Source organism: Stenella coeruleoalba, assembly GCF_951394435.1.
Source record: "Stenella coeruleoalba genome assembly, chromosome: 20".
Lineage (NCBI taxonomy): Eukaryota > Metazoa > Chordata > Mammalia > Artiodactyla > Delphinidae > Stenella > Stenella coeruleoalba.
The window spans coordinates 884,464-892,099 of record NC_137166.1 but is presented as its reverse complement, the minus strand read 5'-3'; the positions used below and the strand labels follow the sequence as shown (position 1 = coordinate 892,099).

At 62.4% G+C, this 7,636-nt stretch overlaps 1 long non-coding RNA gene across 1 annotated transcript; it reads left to right on the top strand.

The window, feature by feature from the left end:
• The first annotated feature begins 3,372 nt into the window (after positions 1-3,372).
• LOC307178762 lies at positions 3,373-4,691 on the top strand. The gene is made up of 3 exons (XR_013825280.1): positions 3,373-3,421; positions 3,837-4,042; positions 4,189-4,691. It is a non-coding gene; the product is annotated as an uncharacterized lncRNA (long non-coding RNA).
• The last annotated feature ends 2,945 nt before the right edge of the window (positions 4,692-7,636 follow it).

Here is a 7,636-nt window from a genome sequence, read left to right as displayed (position 1 = left end):
TGTCCGAGGCTGTCCTACCGTCTTGTCCTAGGAAGTTAACCGATGTGGGAAGTTAAGCCTCTACTTTGTTCTCATGGACATGCAGCATTCACCCACCCACGCATCCATCCACCCACCCACCTACCCACAGACAGTCACTGAGCTGGGCCACGTGCTTAACGCACTGTGCCAGCCTTTGGGAAGCACAACAATGATACCACGTATCAACACTCAAGCTTCCATCTAAGTTGGGGCTCCAGGCAGGGGAGCACACACCCTGGGGACTGCATACGTGACCACTGGGGGCTGCAGGGAAGGAGACATTGGCACCTCTGTGTGTGTGCGTCTGACCCCATCCCATCATTAAACGACTGTCTGTGCATCTGTTTACAGGGAGGGTGGTACGCGGCACATTTTTCTTCTGGGGACTGCAGTCAAGGGAGCGAGCAGCGACTCAGCCCGGTAAGCGAGAACAGCGCAGCAGCTCAGACTGAAAGGGCCTCCGTACGGGGGTGTGAGGCTGCAGAGCGAGGGGTGTCTGGACACCTAGGAGGTCTCCTTGGAGGAGGTGAGGATGTGTGGGTCTTGAAGGATGAGGCTGTGAGGTGGAGAACTTGAAGAACATTCCACGGGCAGAATCAGCATAGCAGGGGAGGCCGGGCTGCAGAGCGGGCAGCCGCTCAGGCTACTGAGTGTGGGGCTGGGGGCAGGAGGAGGCGTGGGCAGGGGCAGGCTTGGCGCGGCCTTTGACGCCAGTTGGCCAGGTAGCTTGAACTCCACGCTGGTGGGTGACGGGAGCCACTGGAGAGGACGCCGGAATCAGATCTCCCGCATCAGTGTGTGCGTGAAGCTCTGTGGGGACCAGGAAGACGGCAAGGCTGGCTCTGTTCGGCGAGACAGGGGACCCAGGCCAAGTATGAAGAGTCAGGGGCTGCTCGCTGTGGTGTGTATCAGCTGACTCTTGCCGTGTAACAAAGCACCCCACGTCTCAGTGGCTTCAAACGACAGAGCTTGTTTCTTGTGACTGGGGTTTGGTGGCTTCTGCCTGCATTTCTGCCTGCAGCCGCTTCAGACAAAGGAGCTCTGGGCTGGACAGGCCAAGACGGCCTCGCTCACGGGCCGGCAGGTGGAGCTGGCTGTCCGTGGCCTCGGGCCCCCGTGAGCTGCCCCAGCTTCCTCCCACTCGGGATGGCGTTCCAAGAGGGTGAAGTGGAGGCCACATGGCCTCTTAGGGCCCAGGCTCCAAACTCCCCCGACATCAATTCTGCTACATTCTATTGGCTAAAGCAAGTCAGAGGCCTGCCCAGGCCTGAGGGTGCGGGAGACGCACCTCTTCATGGGTGTTTCCACAAATCCTTTGTGGCTGCATTGCATCAACAGTATCGCAGTGCCGAGGACGGTGTCTGCCAAGTGCTCACAGGTGTTTGCTGAGTGCCTGGCTGTGGGATGCTTCAGGAAGGGAAAGGGGAGGGGCGCACACCTGCGGAGGTGCAGAGGCGAGAAAGGGCCAGGACAGGTCGAGGCAGCCTGAAGGGGCTCTGTGGGGTGGAGCTGAGGATAGAGGTGGATATGAGGAGGTGGTCAGTTAGGAGCCGACCAGGGGAGCAACGGGGGGGCACAGTGAGGTCGGGGAGAGCCATGGAGGGAGAGTGAGGGACCCGGGGCTGGGGAGCGAGGGGCCTCTGGGAAGGCCGACATCTGCCTACCTGGCCAAGGGAGGGACCCGGGGCAGCCCCCGGCTCTGGTCTCCCACCCCATTTTCAATCCCCGCTACCCCCGCCTCCACGGGCCCTTCCCAGGTCCTGAGGGAGCCCCGGCTCTGCCTCTTCACCCCCACCTGAGCCAAGCATCCAGCCTGGAGAGGAGAGGAGAGATCCTCAGATCCACAAACCACCGGGGAGAGCTTTAAAAAATGCAATTAAATGGAAAATAATTAAATCCAATTAAAAATGAACCGTGGGGGGAACTCCTGCCACTGCTGTTGGATGTTTTCCGAGTGAAGGCCCAGGCCGCCTCCACCCTGTCTTGGCAGCCTTCCCGGTGCTCACTGGACTGGGCTTTTAAGGTGGAAGGAAGAAGCCAGGTGCTCCCAACACCCTCAGGGGGCCAGGACCTACCTGGTGCTCCCCCGCCCTGCGGGCTCCCCCACGCCCACCCCTCCTCCTGCTGGGATGCCTGGTGAGCCCTGCTCCCTCCCAGTCAGGCAACCGCCAAGAAAGTGTCAGAAGCGCATTCACTTAGCATCGCTGCCGCCAGGCCCTCTGGGTTTGTGACCCTCAGAGCCACTGGCTTGTGAAATGCAGATTCACCGGCCCCACCCCGCCTAGGCTGGTGGATCCTGGGCCTCTGAATTTATACCGAGCCCCAGGGATTGTTCTGGCTCGTGGCCTTAATCTAGGGCCTTCCCTTCAAAGTGGATTAGCCCGTGGCCCGGAGAGGGGGCCTGGGCGGACGCACTGTGGAGAGACCACAGGCACTGGCCAGCTGGGGCGGCTGAGGGTGTCAAGGACGCCCTCTGCGTCTGTGCGCCCCACCTAGGAAGCGGCCTGCTGCGATGGGCTTTCTCAGGAATCCGACGCACCCCTCCCCTGCAGCACGCATACCAGGCAGGGCCACAGCTGTTTGCCAGCTGGGGGCTGAATCCACAAGCCAAGAGTCCACGAGGCTGTCTTCCAGGGGCCCAGTGGTCCATGAGACTGAACTGCTCAGGGCCGTCAGCAGGACAGGCCGTGGAGGTGACAGCTCCAGCTGGGGTCATTTGCACCCTCTGTCCCCAGAGCACCTGGAGAAGGGAGCTCCAGGGCCGAGGGCAGGATGGCCATAACCCTGCGAACGCCTCACTGAAGCTTGGGGTTCACCACTTGTTCATCCAGCCGAAGGCCTGGCCATGGACGGGAAGCTGGCCTCCACGGTACCGCTGCCAGGTGTCGGAAGGCTGCCCAGACCCCTGCCCACCATCCTGCAGGCAGCTCACACCCGGGGGTTAGATGGGTGGAGGCCTGGGGACAGGCCTCCAGACGGCCAGGTTATCAGTGCTGAGGGTCCTTTGGTTCCCCGCCCCTCTTCCCGGCCATATGTCCCCTTCTCTCGCAGTGCGCGGTCCCACTAGCTCCTCAGGTGGACCCCAGCGTCCTGCCTTCCCGACCCCGCCTGCAGGCCTTCCTTCTACCACAACGCAGGCGTCCGGCTAGACGAGGCGGGCCCTCCAGAGCCAGGTCTGCGCCCTCACTACTGCCTGCTCTAGATCTCCCTACTACCCCGGCGCAGGGTGCGAAGGCGCTGCTGCTCAGGCGCAGTGCCTCCGCGTGCACGGGGCCTGATTCTCATTGGGTCTAGCACCTGTCAGTCATCTCACACGGGGGGAGGAGCTTGCTCCAACCGGAAGTGGGCCGGCGGCCATTGGCTGACAGGTCGGAGCCCCCCTCTCCAGGTGTGGCGGCAGGTGAGGCCACAGGCCGGAGCCAGGCTGGGACCCAGAGGGACCGGCTTCCCTGGTCTGGGTCACATGAGGGGCTGGCAGCTCAGCCGCCCCTCCCCTCACCCTACTCCTTCCCCCGCAGGCAGTTAGTGGGGGAGGGGACTCAGATGGACTATGGGGAGGGACCTGAGGTCCAGAACCTGTGCCAGCGCCTGAGCTGCCTGTCGTCACCCACCTGCCAAGGACGTCCAAGGTGCTGCAGGGCGCATCCTGGCAAGGGGGCCACTGAGGAGGGCTCTAAGGCCACCGGGTGGTGACAGCTGGAAAGACAGGTGACAGGGAGGTCAGGCCGAGCTGGCAGTGGGGGGGGTTCCCCAGCCCCCCACCGGCTCTTCAGTGCAGGGAGGAGTGCCTGAGTCACGGCTGTCTCATTCCGCAGGGAGATGGCGGCCCCCAAGAAGACGGCGTCTGTCACCAGCGAGCAGAAGATGGCATGAGGGTTCCCGCCCCAGTGCGGCCCCGGCCGGCTTTGTAACCTTCCGGGGCTGCTTGAGACTTCGTCTAGAGGGAGGGTGTGGCCTTCCGTGGACACGCATCGTGAGGGTGGCGTGGCGGAGCCAGCACTAGGGCTTTCACGAGGACGAGGTGTGAGCTGCTGCCTGGGTCCTGCGTGGCTCGCCCGCCCTCCCACCCAGGGTCCTTGCCCCACTGTCCTTCAACGGATCGGTTCAGAAATGGGCATGAGACCCAACAGAGGGAGACTCCTGGGAAACGTTCTTCTCGCACTTCAGAGAGATCCTGGGAGGATGGACCACCTTGCTCTCCATGTGAGTCCCCCGTGTCAGCGTGACGCCCCGATCGCTAAGCCTTCTCGCCACCAGCCTGCGTTGGGAACTGTGAAGGGCCTGACGCTAGTAAGTTAGTCCGCCCTGGTGTTGAACATGCCGGCAGGACACAAGCGTCCTGGATCAGAGCCAAAGAGCTTTGCCACCCGCAGCGCAGCCGGAGCTGGAGTTCCCTCGTGGCACCGGTTTCCCTTCCCCGGACGTGGTCCAGGTAGGTGCTGTGCGTGCCGCGGAATGGTGAGCTTAGGGACCCTGAACCTTTCATGTGGGCTGCAGGCAAACTTGCCTGATCATACCCTGAGAACAGATCACCTTGCCCTCCACGTGGAGGGGCGTTCTCTCTGTCAAGGCCGCTTGCTAAACAGGCATCCTTGAAAAGACAGTCTGGAGCACAGGCTGCCCGTGACTGTGCTTGTGACATGTGCAGGAGTGTGCAGGGCTGCGGGAAACTGCAACACGGCGAAGGTGGGAACGGGGGCTTTGCTGACACAGCGGGGTTGCTGAATCCGCCCACGCAGGACCCAGCCCTTTTGTGGACTTCCGTTTGGGAGGGGACGTTTACTTATTGTCTCAGCTTGTTACCGCTGCCATGAGCACTGGGGGGACCCGCTTCTGTCTCCATCCACTTAGTCTTACCTGCTGTTGACAGTGTGACCTGGGCAGGTAGTTGAAATCCTGCTCACCTCGCTAAGGGGTGGTCAGAGCCCAGCGAAGTTTTGTTGGCAAAAACGTTTAGAAAACTACAGACTGTGTCAGGAGACAGACATGAGTGCCTCCATTTTTTCTCTTCCTCCTGGTCAGAGATTGGAATCTGGATTCATTTCCTGGGTGCTTTGTTCCAACAGCTGAGATAAGTTCACAGTTAGCGTACACCGGACACCGAGTCTTCCGGCACCCTGATCTTGGACTTGCAGCCTCCAGAGCTGGGGGAGCTCAATGGTAGTTGTTTAAGCCCCCCAGTCTGTGGTATTTTTTTTGTAGCAGCTGAAATGGGGGACGGGGCAGGGGTGCTGGATAGGAGAGAGGTGAAGACCATCCTGGGCACGTTTGTGTTCCCCACCGACAGGTGATGCCAGGGTTTTGCTGAGGGGCGGCGGGGGCGTGAGCCCCACGGGGTTAGCAGGAGCCAGCTCAGTGGGCACGGTGGCGGCGTCCCCAAGGCTTCTGTTCACGTGTTGCCCGTTTGCAAATCTTCCTTGTGAAGGGTCTCTTTGGTCTATTGCCTCTTCCTACTGACATGTAGGGGTTCTTCATACATCCAGGAGGACAGCCCGGCTTGTGGCCACGGGGCAGGAGGTGACGCAGGCCGCTCTGCACGAGCCCCTCCCGCCTGCAGTCCTCCCGGCCCCGCGCCTCCCATGTGTGCAGTGCGGAAGGGGCTCACACGGAGCTGGTGGCCGCGTGAGGGGCTCCGACACGTCCTGGGGAAACAGACCGGCTCAGCCGTGCTCCACCAGTGCCCTGCACACTCACTGACCAGCTTTAGAGTATCTGTGACCGTCTTGGGGAGGCTGTGAGGCGTGTTCCGAGAAACGAGTGGGAAGTGCTGACCCAGCCTGGTCCTGCCTGGAGCCGGACAGGCTCGTGCACACACCACCCACCACACACACGTGCACACACACGGCACACCACGCCCCCCCTGGCGGCTGCCCTCCAGCGTCTGGGCAGCAGGTCCTGGGCACTGGCCCCTGGTGATCCGCCCCCCAGCACAGGTTCTCCCCTGTCCTGGGGTCTCACTACTTAGGAGCTGGGGTTTCTGCATCAGTGGGGGTTGGGGTGCCAGCCGAGGCCCCCTCTGGCAGCCTGGCTTCCTGCCCCCCAACCCAGACCCCATTCCATTCTGGGGCCCCTTCCCCCAAGGGGCCCCGAGGTGCCCCCTCCTCGGCCCTCGCCCTCCCCCGCCACCGCCCGAGGCTGGCCCTGCCACGCATCATAACCCCTGAGCTCCAGGACAGCTGGCTGAGCTCAGTTAAGCCCCACAGCACCGGGGTCCACCTGGCGAGGAATTAACAACAATAACAAAATAGCAAACAGCAAGGGGGGTGTGACGAGGCGGGGAGCCGTCAGGTCCTGGCTGCACTGCCCCGCTCAGGTATGACACGGCCGGCCGGGGGGCTGCGGGCCCCCGTGTCCCTCACTGTGCGGGAGGCCGCGGCAGCCCTGCTCCACAGGTGACGGGGCCGTGGTGTCCAGGCCCGTGTGCCGCTCAGGGCACAGCAGCTAGGGATGAGAGGACGGAGGCCTGCCACGTGCTCCCAGAGGGGCTGGAAGGGGTGTAGGTTTGCCCTGGGGGTGGGGGGCCTCCCTCCCTGATGTCTTGGCTTCCCATGGGGGGATCGGGCAAAGGTGGCGCCAGCAGAAGGGGCCTAGAGTCGGGGCTGGGAGGAGCCGGAGAGCAGCGGGGTCCCCTGGACGGCTCACAGCCTTGGGCGCCCAGGACACTGTGGCTGACGGAGCCCGGGCTCAGCAGAGGGCCTCTGAGGCTGGGGCGCGGCAGAGCGTCCTGAGGGCCAGCCTGCAGGGCTGGAACTGTTCGCTGCCCCAGATCCACTCACCAGCCCCCATGGTGGGCGGGGCTCCTCCTGGAAGCAGGCGCTGAGTTGACCTGAGAGGGGAGGGCTGCGGGGTGGACACGCCCAGGAAGGTACTGTGCAGGAGGCTGGGCGTTGGGCAGGACTGGTTGGTGGAGCACGGGGCCCACCTGTGCACACCGGTTGGTTCCTTTAGAAGTGGCATTTGTGACCTGCGCCCCATGTGCTTCCGAAGGGGTTTTGGGGAAACGTGAGAAATCAGGAGACTGTGGAGGCAGAAGTGGCAGGTCGACCTGTCACACCCAGGTCAGCCGGGCCTCCTGACACCTAAGGTGCTACAGGTTCAAGTTTGTATTTCAGAGTTTCCAGGAAATTGTAGGAGATGAAGGTGCTTTCAAGGGAAGGCTCTGTAAGGCCTAGAGTGGGTCCCCGCTCTCTGACCTCAAGAAAATCAACCCACCTGCCTGGAGCAGGAATGACAGTGTCCACCTGCTCCCCGGGCGGTGGGCGGGCGTGGCGCCGATGGCCGGAAGCACGGTGCAGGCAGTGCCGCGGCTGCAGAGCTGTCACCGCCACGGTTCTTGTATCACGTCGGGTCCCTGGACAGTAAAGACCCTGTCACACCTCCCGCTCAGGCTGGTCCTGGTCTGTGCCCGTCGTCCTGAGGTGGCTACCAGTAGTGCCCCTTTCACTCTCCAAGTGTCTTGCCCTGGGGGATAAATGATAGGGTGACCGTATGTGTGTGTAGGTATTTATGTTTCTGCCTTACTACTAACGCACTAATAAAATGGAGCCCCTCACCTCCGGGGCCTGTGCTACCAAACAGCTGACAAGGCTTGAGGTCCAGAGAGCAAAAAGGGTGT